Consider the following 13,689-nt stretch of genomic DNA (forward strand, 5'->3'; position numbering starts at 1 on the left):
TCATGAACTGAGTTTCAAATGTGGGCACCAAATAGAGCAGAAGATTCTCTCAGCTGACCACAGATGGCACATTTAAGTAGAGAAAGTATCTCTAATCTCTGTGGAGTGTGTATCTGTGTATTTATGTATTAGCACTTCTGGCATGATTCCCATTTCTGGCACATCCTTAACTTAACCATCAATCTAAAGAACCAATTCACCAAGCAATGAACCATTTAAGCATGAAATAATCCTACATAGAACTCATAAGCCTGACATTTTAAGGGGTTAAAACATAAAAGCAGCATTTAATTGAATTGTTGGTCTGTGTATTTTCTCTGTCTTAATGAGACATTATGAGTACCCAAATAATGATTTCCCTATTTGAATACTGGCAACTCAAATACTCGTCCACATCCTTTCCATTCAGTACAGATCTGTGCGGGTTTTAGACAGTAGTGGATAATGAGGTTACTTTTTCAAAAAGTAATGAGTAATTTGTAATGAATTGTGTTTTTTCACTAATTACGCCGATGCTTGTTATGAGCAAGAAAGTCCAGGCATGTTTACGTAAGAAGGCAAGAGCCAGATAGCCAAAAGGTTAAATCACTGCCTAACAGGTGGTGGCCTCTTCCATTTGATGTTTCTTGCATAACCCATGCATCTCTCATGGAAAAGCTGCCTACAGCATTCTTTATTCACGTAAACGTGTATTAGCACATTTCCTTTTTGCCTCTCACACAATCCAAGGAAAATAATATCATAACAGAGGTACAGTGCTTATAAAATGGTCACATCAACAAGCCGTCAAGTACAATACTATAATGATGTGCCATATACAGAAAGGCTACATTTGTTGCAAATCTCTGTGTGTCTCTTTTCTGGCTCCGTTTAGACAATTGTTGGATGTTTTTTGGATCAGTTTGGTAGACATAAACTGAACTAAAACCAGAGTTGTGGTCAGCATCCAAAATGAGTCAGTTTACTTTGAGCAGCACTGAAAGAGACCTCATCCAAAACTCTCCAAATTTGATTCATTGCCTTTTGTCTCACTGATGTGAGTGTTCAGACAGACAGTCTGGATGAAAGCATCGACCACTGTGGTAGGGCATTTGGTCATAGGAGATTAACTAGACCAGCTCTTCTTTGTGTCCATGGTTGTTCTGCTGGTGCTGAGTCCCTGGCACACAGCATACATGGTCAGTAAACAACCCTACCATCACATCTGCTTCATATCGCAGGGACGCAATTCCCTGGGCCTCCCATGAAGCAGCACATAAGTCCCTCTCACTTCCATTCTGCACATATTAGTTCCATTAGGCCAGAAGAAGAGTTTTGCAAATACTTGGGACTGACAATCCCTGTATTGTTCAAGGATCCATTTACAGGTCCCAGACCATAAGGTACTCCCTCAGAGACGGTCTCAGCCATGCCTTTAAGATTGTCTGCAGGTTTTTCTTTGTTTTATTTTGCAAATCAAACCAATATGAGAGGAACCGTTTGAACGTCAATAAATGAAATATGACCAAAATATTAGTCAAAGAATGTGACTTAGACAGGAAAACGAGAAGGCCCAACTGTGAAATCCCTAATGGATTACATATAATATAATATTACAGACGGCATGGAGTATTGACCCAGAATGGCTAGCCCATCCGTCATGCTCTCTCTTCCTGCAGTATAGAGGAGGACACAGTGTCGGAGCGTGTAGAACTGAGGACCTCGGCATCAAATGCTTGTTTGAGCCTCATTTGATGGGTAACATTAGTCAGTCTGGCTTCAAAGGTCAACGCTTACTGTAGCAGAGATGAGGGGGCCTCTGTGAGGCAGGGTTGCCAGGTCCTGCAAAAATACATAGCCCATGTGCTTTCCCCCACCCAAAAAAGAAAACAAAAATTCATAAAATGGCCTGAACTATCCCAAAATGTATTGGTGGTACAAGGGATTTCAGTACGGTGTACAGTGTAGTTTAAGTATTTGAAGTAAATTTTAAAAGATTTCAGTGGTACTTAAGTGGTTTCTGTGGAAAAACAGTAACCAAAAGCAATGAATGACTTCTAGGCTGTTCCTTTACTTTTGTTACTATTGGTTGTGACCTGAATTACTTCATATACCTCTTTTTTTCCAAATTGCTCTACAACAGAGAATGTTGTCTACATCTTGGACCATCACCTTTCTAAAATCTGGAATAACTGTTCAAAATGTTAGGAATTTTTCAATAATTAAGCAACCAATGTTCACATATTTCTAATAATTATTTAACTACATTCTAAAATCATGAAGAAAGCTGTGCAATATCAAGAATAAAGTTAATACATCATATTTCCTAAATGGTGATCAAACCTCAAGGCAGACAGCTTGACAAAAGATAATATAAATAGATCATTATAATGTATAATTTATCATTCAATATCTTCACACAGTCTGTAATATATTAAATAAAGCATCTAAAATACATTTTGGTGTGTAGTTTCTAATATTTAAGATCTGTGTGAGTTATTATTGTATGTAAAATAACAAAATCTGTTAATATGACATGTGATTCCAGACTTCTGTGCATATGCTATCTGGATTTTCACCTGGGTTTACTTGCCATTTGTTTGCTGTTTCTATGGGAATTGACTGGACTTAAGATCATTCTGGTTTAACCCTTTAACATTCAGAGACATGGTCCAGACTTCTACTACTCATTCATATAATTTAATACCAACCATGTTGCATTGTTTTCTTTGTAGTAAGTGAATAATAAGCCGTAGATTGTGGATAACTGTGAATGTTAAAGGTCATTTCACCACCACAGTCCATGTTTGAACCGACCCCCCAAAAAAAAAAAAAACCCAATGTCGATCTTGTTTACAAGCCACATTTTAAAACTAGCCCATTTTGCTGTGAAACATGCTAACCTGGCAACCCTGCCGTGGGTCCACTGACCTGTCCCTGCTGGCCCCTGAGGGGATGGAGGTTCAGGGCTGGTAGGAGCCAGAATCAGCAGGAGGTGGATCAGGTATCGGGCTGGTGCGAGGCCCGGGAAGTTTACGACCTCAGAGGGACGGTGGCAGGTCAGGCAGGTGATACACAGGCGTCTGAGAGTGAAGGCTGACCCCAGGCCCGCTTACCTGCTAAGAACACAACCGTTAACACAGAAAGTGGGCTTTCAGCATGGGAAAAGCCATGGACTCTGAGAAACAGGGGCTCATCTCTGGCCCCTGACCTCAGAGTGAGCATTCTCAAAACCTATGGCCTGTTGCAGCCAGCGGTTTTCATTATTAATGCAAACAAAATAAGACGATGAAAGAAGAAGTCCTGCATGCTGAAATGCACATGGCTTTCAAAGCAGACTTTACAATAATATTTATAAATACTGAAATGAAAAACGGTATCATTTTTCTCATTAAGTCTCTGTCAGTCCTCCGGCTGGGCTTTGACCACTTTGAAAAAAAAAATATTTATATGCTTTTAGTAGGAAATTAACAATGGCTTTGAAAAATGATGGCACTGCATGTGATGTGATATATTGTATGTTATGCAGTAGTCACACAGATGACGTACATGAAAAGGAATGATAAGCATATGCTTTCTTAACAGTTTTAATGTATACATATATATATATATATATATATATATATATATATATATAACCATTTGTACACTATACAGGATAAATATTAGAAGCTACACATACCCAAATAATACAATAATAATAATAATAATAATAGTAGTAATTTTATTTATATAGCACTCTTCATGCCGGTGGCAGCTCAAAGTGCTTTACAGACAGGTGATAAAACAGTTATAGAAGAGATCATTAGTATTTAATTAGAATCAGAAGAAAATGAAGATCAAATTACAAGATAAAGATAAACACCATGAGACATTCAGTTTTAGTTAAATGATAGTTTAAAGAGATACGTTTTTGGGGGCGTCTTAAAAGTGAGCATTGAGCTTGACTGTCTAATAAAAGGTGGAATTGAGTTCCACAGATAAAAAGCAGAATAATTGAAAGAGTCTCTCCATGTTTTCTGTATTTTACAGAGGGTTTCTGTAGAAGGCCACTATCTGCAGATCTTAGATTACATGCCGGAACATAAACAGACGGACACTCTGTGATGTAAGCAGGTGCTTTAGGGTTGTTTTGAGCTTTAAAGACTAGTAGCAGAACCTTGAAATCTATCCTGAATGATACAGGCAGCCAGTGCAGTTCCTTCAATACGGGAGTGGTCCATGTGAATGGACTCTGTGGTCCAGCCTGAAGAGATAAAAGGAGTAATTTTGGGAAATGTTTAGAATCTACAGTGTGCAGACACCCCTATCTGTGTGTGCTATTTTTCCCACGTCTCATACCTGTCCCTCAGTGTGTGAACTATGTGATTAGCATCGCATACAATAAACACACACCACACACACAGAGGCACTCAGCAGTTTTCCCAGCGCACACACTCTCTCCAGCTAAGCACTTTGGGAGAAATCCCTGTGAGATTCTCACGCACCACCATTCACTGTCATTCCACTCTGCTACGGCTTTTCCATCTCTCTCACTTCGCCTACAGTATCAGTTCCCAGCACTTCCATACTTTCCCCTGTGTGACATTGGTAGGTCAGGTCCCTTATACATACAATGTCCTGCCTGTAATTAAAAACAAAGAAAGAGAGAGAGAGAGAGAGAAAGAGAGAGAGAGAGAGAGAGAGAGAGAGAGAGAGATGAAGAGAAGAGAAGAGAAGAGAAGAGGGAGAAAAACAGAGACCTACAAGGTCAAAAAAGATAGTGACAGTGAGAAAAAGGGGAAAGGGGAGAGAGGGTGAAGGAGAGAAAGAGAAATGAGAGGGGAGAAAGAGAGAACAAGAAAGAAAGAAAGAAAGAAAGAAAGAAAGAAAGAAAGAAAGATTGATAGTAATAGGCAGAGAGAGAGAGAAAGAGAGAATGAGAGAGAGAGAAAGAGAGAATGTGAGAGAGAGAGAGAGACAGAGAGACAGAGAGAGAGAGAGAGAGACAGAGAGACAGAGAGAGAGAGAGAGAGAGAGAGAGAGAGAGAGAGAAGGACAGAAGCTACTTTTAATTGGTCCCATTCAAAAGTGACCACTGTTGTTGTTAGTCCAGCTCCTCTTTTCCTTTCCTGCACTAGAGCCCCAATTAAGGTACAGTGGAGCTTCCCATCTCAGGGCTGCAAGAAACGTTCTCATTATCAGGGGCTTCCCAGGGAGAAGAGGCCCAGCACAAAGACAGAGTTATGGGAAAAAGCCAAGGGGAGGGCGGTAGAAGTAGGGCAAAGACAGGGGCTCAGCCCAGTGTCCCAGTACAGTTATGCAAATGTGCTGCTCTAGATAGCAATACACTGCATTAATTATTGCAAGTCATTGTAGCCTGCTGAGACAGCCCTGTTCTGCATGAAATGTCCTGTCATCTATTGTGTCCCATGTGTACAATGAAGTCACATTAACTCCTTGGACCGTAGGCTTATTATTCAGTTATTAATGGTAAAATTAATCATAATTGTTCAGTAACTACTATAAATTATCGAGTAAGTACTACAAAACTACAAATATGCAAGCTATGAGAAATTGAAGCATAAGCCCACATATAGACTCCTTACCCTTAGAGTTAGTACTGTTATTACTCTTGCTGTTTTGCTGCATATGTATTACATAGAATAAATTGCACAAGGAATTATAATTTAATTTGTTTTATGTTCCATATCAACAGGTTCAAGGCTGCACTTTGTGTTTTCTGTTTGTTTTGAAAAGGGACAACAGTGTAATGGCTAGTTTATCTTTCCACAAAATAAGACTGAACACACACCAATAATTTTTCATGAAATTCAAATCATAATTAAATATCTTCTCTTCTTCTGAACACAAATGTTCCATTGAATGTTTTATTGAATAAGCGTTTATAATCTGTACTTTCAACAGAATTTCTCTCCTTGTTTCACTGAGAAATAATTGATATTGAATTAACCCAAACTTTTGTTACAGCTGGCAATAACTTCTGCGGGTTAAGATGTAAAAGAAAAAAAAACCAAGAAAATTAACTACAAAAAGATCCGGAAATGAATATATACCCCCTAACCCCTCCTTTTTCAGAGGTCCACTGTTTTCCAGTTACATCATCAACATGTGGCTTCCATTATTGGCAAAAATAAACACACAGAGCAAACAGATTAAGAGACTGATCCGAAGTTTGCTGTAGCTAATTGGTGACTGTGGGGCTTTGAAGTTAGAGGGGGACGTTCAATTAACAGAGCTGAGACTTTTCACACTGGACGCAGAAACCTTCACACCTGAGTGGCTGTCTCACGCTGGTCTCCTCACTGACGTGAATTGAGTTTTTAACCTCTGTTGTGAGAAACATCACTTCCGAGGGTCTACACTCACACATCATATCGCAACACCCGTTAGACCCCTGACCGCTCTCTTAGCTTCCACACCACTCTTTTCATTCACACCACTGAATAGAGGGTGGACAAACTTCGGCCACAGTCAGAGAACTCCACCACGTCTGTCCAAGTCTTTAATTAGAGAGGGAACTCAGCCAGTCAGTCAGGGCACCATTTGAATGTCTATAGCGACTTATCTCTCCATTAATTACAATTGCAGAATGAAACAAGGTATCAACATAATGAGATCTCCTGTAGTCTCTTTGAGGAGCCACTTCTGCATTCTAAAGTGGTCTGGAGAAGCAGTCATTTTCCTCTGTAATCCACCCACCCCACCACCACCATTTTTTCCTATCCAGGGTTACTTCATTACCCACAGTGTCTTTATGTTTTCAGTGGAACAAAGAAATTTCAGTGGATCCTTCTGTATTTACAACCACCAAGGGTAATTCTGATTCCGCCTGTTACCATCATGTTGCACTCAAATATTTAAGAGCTGTTTTAGCATCAACACAGTTATTGGGCAGAGTTATAAATGTAGTTTTTATTACAACGCCACAATTACGGTGAGGAACAGGGCGTATTCTGGTCTTGGCCGCTTGTTGAAGAAGAATGAGATTAATAAACGTGCATGACTCTGAACCACATCCGATTACAGTTTGAATACAGTACTCAGAGAGAACCGAACAAGCACTTCTAAGCCGCAAAATGGCTTTCGTTTACTGTTGGTATGCAGCGTCTGTTTCTAGTGGCCCATTGAGATGCGCTGGGCCATTTGAATCAGAATAGGCCTCTGATGAGAGAGCGCTACAGTAGTGCTTTGGGTCTTAATGGGCTCCAGGCAGTGCAAAGGCACGGCTCAGTTTTCAGTGGCTCCCCCATTGTCTGGCTCAGCAAGGTAGTGGCTGAGCACAAAAGGGGACCGGTACAGGTTGAAGAAAGGATTTTCTGTGGACTTTCTGGCCAATTCAGATGCAGACAGCCACCTTCTTGTCCAGGGTTCTCTGTTCCTGGGCTATAGAGACATAGCCAAGCAGCTACTTTCCCATCATCAAACTCACCCTCTTTTTTCCCTCAAACTGAAAACCATCCACAAATCATCAGCTGTCAGCACACTGGGTGGACCAAAACTTGGGCTTCTTGTATGATGAAGCCACACATTCTTGCAGTACTGCCTTATTGTCATTGTGAAGTTTAAAAACAGTTGTAAATCAATAATTATGCTACACTGTGGAGTAACACAGTACACCATAAATATCTGCCTTCAGTAAGTTGATCTCAATGAAAATTCTCTTGCGCTTGTAATTTCTAACAGTGTGTTGGAACATGGCAGAGTTTTGGCTGCAGTAGTGAATGAGTGTATGTGCACAGTATTAGACTACTTTGAGCTCTATAATGTATGGTAGATGTTCAAAAGAGCTACAGTTCAACCGGACAAGTCCAGGCAAGTCCGAGTGTAATCTGACCACCACACTGCCATAGATTGGCCATCCAAGCCATTGGTAAATTTCTCATAATCCATTGGACATGGTGGAACAAAGCGCAAGTCTGCAACAACTGCAGGGGCACCCACACACACACTGCACTCTGAACATCTGCAATAAATGCCTATGGACTCTTCCACACTTCTCCAAATTACAAAGCCGCTTGGTATGTGCATCTCTTCCGCGGAATTCTGCAAGCCTGGAGCAGAAGGCACATCAAAGGTTTTTGAAGGAAAAGAGTGGTGGCTCATTTGCACTCTTAAAAATAAAACATTGACGGACTGAATGCTTCATTTATTCATTTAATTTCCAGTCAAAAGTGCCACTAAGTGCAAGTTTTTCATGTGTGAGTATCAGGAAAAAGACACATTACACCAAAGCCTGAAAAACTAAATCTATTTTTTTCCCGTCCACTCTTTGCCAGCTTCCATTCTTTTCAGGAGACTTGCTTTCAGGTTTTCAAAGAAATCTGTGGGGGTATTTTTCCATACCTCCGAAGTTCAGTCTTGGAAGCTAGTTTTGTTTTCTGCTTATAGTGATCCAATATTCCCAAACACACTCAATGATACTGAGGTTTGGACTCTGGGGTGGTCAGTCCATTGTTCTAAGAACACCAGCAACTTCTTTGATTTTGAAATGTTCTTCTTTTTTGTCTGTTTTCTCAGTAACAGCTTCTTGGCAGCTACTCATCATTTCAGACTCATAAATGTTGACTTGTCTTTTCACAGCGGTAAGATGGACAGGAAGGAGACTTCAGATTTGAATTAATAGTGGAGCTCGCTTTTCCCCTCTTACTCAAAGATGAAAGTTTGGTGACAGTTTTTAATCGTCTGCCAGGTCTTGGATAGTTGTTAGAATCCCCATGTTCTCTATATCTCTAGACATACCAGTTATGGACACTTCTATTTTTTCACATATTTTCCTTACTTTCCCCTCTCTTGAGCAAGTGGATTATTTTACTTCTAATCCTCTTAGAAATATCCCCTGAAACTTGCACAGTAATTTACCTTTAACTGGTTTTACATTATGTGAAGCTACTTAAACTTAAAAAACTTTCCACTGGCACATTTGCACATAAAGAACCATCCACTGCAAGGTTTGTTGGAGAACCAAAAGTGGTTCTTCAGTCATGTAATTCCATAGCATCCATGATTTTGAGTTGAACACAGAGTGAAGAAGCTCAGTCAGCCTGTCCATCTACAAAACTTACCGTCCACTGTTTGTTCCAGAGCAGTTGAGCTGTATGAGAGAAGGCCACAGTAAATTCAAAGGGGCCCTGGCAGAAGCCAATAGCTGTGTTTATTCTCCCAGCATGGCTGTGCTAGTGCTGATAGGATTACAGGTCACAGCCAAAGTGAGAGCCAGGGGACCCCGCGGCCCCTCAGAAGGCGCTTCATGTTCCTCTGCTAGGGACGCCACTTCAGAGGATGTTCTCCACAGGGTTCATAATGGTAGAAGAACTTGCCGCTCCGAAGACAAATAAATAGAATATGTTTTTCTTCATCTCGCTACAGTGTACAGATACTATTTCCATCAATTGGGATGGATTTTGGCCAGATGGGACGAAAATAGTCTGATTGTGAGTTGACTGTTGTGCAATTTGCTGTCATTCACTGGACACTTAGGCTGTGTTTTTTGGAATTGTTTGGAATTGATGGGTTAAATGAGAATTATTTTGTGACCTTCGCATAAGAGAGAGGGAAAGAGGAGAGATGGATAACTGGGACATTTTTTGAGGCCTGGCACTCTATACGACTCCACTGTTTATTGGTAACATATTTAGAAACAATAGCTCATCCGTGAAAAGTTTAGCAGACTGGGGATCTAGCGGGAAGGAGTGCTTGCATAATGCCTTTTGACTGTACTTCCAATTGGAGCCATTTGGAAGTCAAGGTCAGAGTGACATCACAAGAAAAAGTCTAGTCTTGAAGAGAAATGACTGTAAGGCATTCATTTTATTCAAGCTATTTTCTAGTTGCTTAACAGTCAGCATTACTCACAAATATGTTCTAAGCACATGAGAAACTGAAGAATGCTACGGCCAATTGGACTCAACTCTCAAAGTATGAGACGGGCCATCACCAGATAAATGGGATATGTTTAAATAACTCATGATGTGGACTGGAATAACAAACAGTAGATCGGAGACCGATAGACGAGCGTCATATTCATGCACTCACACCCACAATGTGGTTAGACAATGGGAAACCACACAGACCTCATCCTCCAGAGCCAGCTGTTGTGAGTTTAACTGGCATCTTCAAAAGCCAGGGGAACCAGCCGAATGGTTGGAGGCGAGGGCACACGCAAAGATGAAAATATAAATAGGGACCAGATGAAGGGAAGACACTCTCGGACACAGGCCTCTTACCTCAGTCTGACCAGTGTAATTCCCTTCACTCTGTGTGCTTTGTGTTTTCAAAAATCATGGAAAATGTTTCATCGGGATCAGTTATACTCTGGACTCAACTCTGTTATAGAAACTGCAGAAACTGAATGGTCAGATAAGATCAGCTTGCCCCGTGTGCTGAGCACGCTTGCTCAAAGACCAGATTTTTGAGCCACAAGAAAACATTTAAATCCAAAAACAAACAATGGCTGTGCCAAGCCATGGGAGCTTGTGCCTTGGCACATGGGAAAAGTGGGGGGATAAACATCGACCAGCCTTCCAAACATATGGTCCCAACTGAGCAGGCTAGCCAATGCAGAGAGGATCCCCTACGAACACATAAGATTGTTCTGTTTCACTTTTGTGCATCACTATAACACCATTACCCTTATATAATATTATTATTGTTATTTTCTTGCTATGCTACATAAACATGAGTAGATTTAAGATCATTATATTTAATCATGTTTGACTACATCAAGGTTGGGACAAGCAGGTTGCAGGGATGTAACAGAATACAAAATACAAGTATATGGAATGTGTATTCAGAACACAGAAATCAAGCATTTGTATTCAGTCCAAGTTACATTTTCTAAGTGCTTTATTACTATTTTAAGTGGCTGTGCAATGCCTAAAGGCAAATACAGGACTCAATAAATGACTCCTTTACAAGCATTGAAGTCCCTGCTAAAACCTCACTGATAGTCTATGTGATGACCAGTTATTAATCTCAGTGTTACTAAACTCTGCTGAACCCTAAGTAGACTAATAAATCAATGCAATCATCAGTTATTAATCTCAATGTTACTGAGCTCTGCTAAAGCCTGAGTAGACTGATAAATCAATGTGATGATCAGTTATTAATCTCAATGTTACTGAGCTCTGCTAAAGCCTGAGTAGACTGATAAATCAATGAGATGATCAGTTGTTAATCTCAGTGTTACTGAGCTCTGCTAAAGCCTGAGAAGACTGATAAATCAATGAGATGATCAGTTGTTAATCTCAGTGTTACTGAGCTCTGCTAAAGCCTGAGTAGACTTATAAATCAATGAGATGATCAGTTGTTAATCTCAGTGTTACAGAGCTCTGCTAAAGCCTGAGTAGACTGATAAATCAATGAGATGATCAGTTGTTAATCTCAGTGTTACTGAGCTCTGCTAAAGCCTGAGTAGACTGATAAATCAATGAGATGATCAGTTGTTGATCTCAGTGTTACTGAACTCTGCTAAAGCCTGAGTAGACTGATAAATCAATGTGATGACCAGTTATTAATCTTAGTGTTACTGAGCTCTGTTAAAGCCTGAGTAGACTGATAAATCAACGTGATGATCAGTGATTAATCTCAGTGTTATTGAGCTCTGCTAAAGCCTGAGTAGGCTGATAAACCAATTTGATGATCAGTTGTTAATCTCAGTGTTACTGAGCTCTGCTAAAGCCTGAGCAGACTGATAAATCAATTTGATGATCAGTTGTTAATCTCAGTGTTACTGAGCTCTGCTAAAGCCTGAGTAGACTGATAAATCAATGAGATGATCAGTTGTTAATCTCAGTGTTACTGAGCTCTGCTAAAGCCTGAGTAGACTGATAAACCAATGTATTAGTCAGTTATCAAACTTAGTGTTAGTGAGCTCTTTTGAGGGATGACGAAACTGAACAGTCTTCTAAGTAATGAATATGTTCATGAGTGAGAAGCGTAGCATCTGGGTTGTACTAAAACTCATGCATGCATGTCATTCACTGAAACTTAGTTTTCCAATTTGGATATGGCAAATAAGTTTATATAGTTCATGAGACAGGCAGCAGTGTGATTATGAGACACTGAAGTAGGGCCAAGCCTAAATAATGTTGAGGATTGCAACATAAGCAAGGATAAGCAAGTTACAGTTGAATTACATGAAGAAAACAGTCAGCCAGTAACAGCAAGGAAGAGTCAGAATTAAACAAAACTGTATGCACAGTAACTTTTCGTCAACTTTAATAGCAACCCTAATAACCCTAATCTTCTGCTCTGCTTACAAGCACAAATGTGGTATTGACTGAAGATCTAGAATCTGCAGAATTTCTCTTTTTTACTGGAGCTGCAAGTGAGAAATACAACATGCTTTTGTTATTGACAGTCATAACTGCTATTTCAAAGAGTAAAATAAATAAATATCACATGCTGTCAAAAGATAACTGCGACTTTGAAGGGTTAAAAAGGCTCTATATATAGCGATGGTGTAATCATCTCTGGCCCAGTGTGAGCTTAAAGGTTCCTTGAGCTCTGCTTCAGATGCCTGTGCCAGCTCTCAGGGCTATTAGCGCGCTCTTCGGGCATTCTTGTGGGCAAGTGGGCCGTGCTCAGCCGAGAGCTTTCATCCCGCTGGAATTCAGTGGTAACGTCTTCAGAGAGGAAGGATCCGGGATGTGGTGGTGGGGGGGAGCAGGATTGTGCTTTGAGGGGATGAAAGAGAGAATAAAAGAAAGGAACTTTTTTGGTAGTCCAGGCAGAGAAGTAGGAGGGCGATAGGTTGGCAGGGAGGGGGGTGGGGGGGCGGTGCTGTTTGAAGGGGCTGGCTCACTGCAGTTCAGGGTGCAAGCGGAACTTTCGCTTTGTGCAGTTTTAGCCCCACTTTTAACCACCTCTATTGTCTGTTGATTCTTAAGGGAAGGGCCCTGGCCGAAGCGTCAGTGTAGTGGGGAGAGAAAGAGGCCGATGATCCAAGAGCAACAGAGGCCAGGGGGACAACCCCCTCTGCCTGGTTTCTCATACTTGTTTTAATACCCTTAATTATTTGTGGCCTGCTATGAACAATGAGTGTTTGTCTGTCAGCTGTTATTAAAAATGTAAACCACACCATCTGACCCATGTCAATTATTGATTATGACTATTAATTTAAGACAAAAATACGAAAATATGTAAGTAGTACTTGTGTCACCGTACAATGTACCGCAGTAATGTATCACTCTGTCATGGTATCATTTTATTCCTATTACTGTTTATACCTACATCTATATGTTTATACCTATATGTGCAGTCATATGCAAAGGTGTGGTTGCCCCAGTCACTTCATTAAGTGAAAATCAGTTCTACAAAATAAAATAACATTCTCTACATCTAGGCAGCCTCTGCCCATGTGAATACACAATTACTGCTTCTTCTGGCGCTTTGGGGAAAAAAAATAAAGTATAAAATGTGGCTTGTGAAGTTATGACACATTTCATATCATGTGTTTTATTTTTTTCTAAGCAAATATAGAAATTCCACACTAAAATTATTAGAAAAGGTACCAGGTTTCCTTGTAGAGGATATGTTAACTTATTTTCTCTTAGGGAACATTTTTTTCACATACAGAAAATATTCTGTTAACGAAGTCTTGTTAACTAAATTAATACTTAGCAATTCAGCCAAACTATGAGGACTGTGTTCAAACTCCAAACTACTTTTCTTCATTTCTAAATGGCTAATTCACCCTGGTTTCTCATC

The sequence above is a fragment of the Pygocentrus nattereri genome, chromosome 27 (assembly GCF_015220715.1).
Source record: "Pygocentrus nattereri isolate fPygNat1 chromosome 27, fPygNat1.pri, whole genome shotgun sequence".
NCBI classification, from domain to species: Eukaryota; Metazoa; Chordata; class Actinopteri; order Characiformes; family Serrasalmidae; genus Pygocentrus; species Pygocentrus nattereri.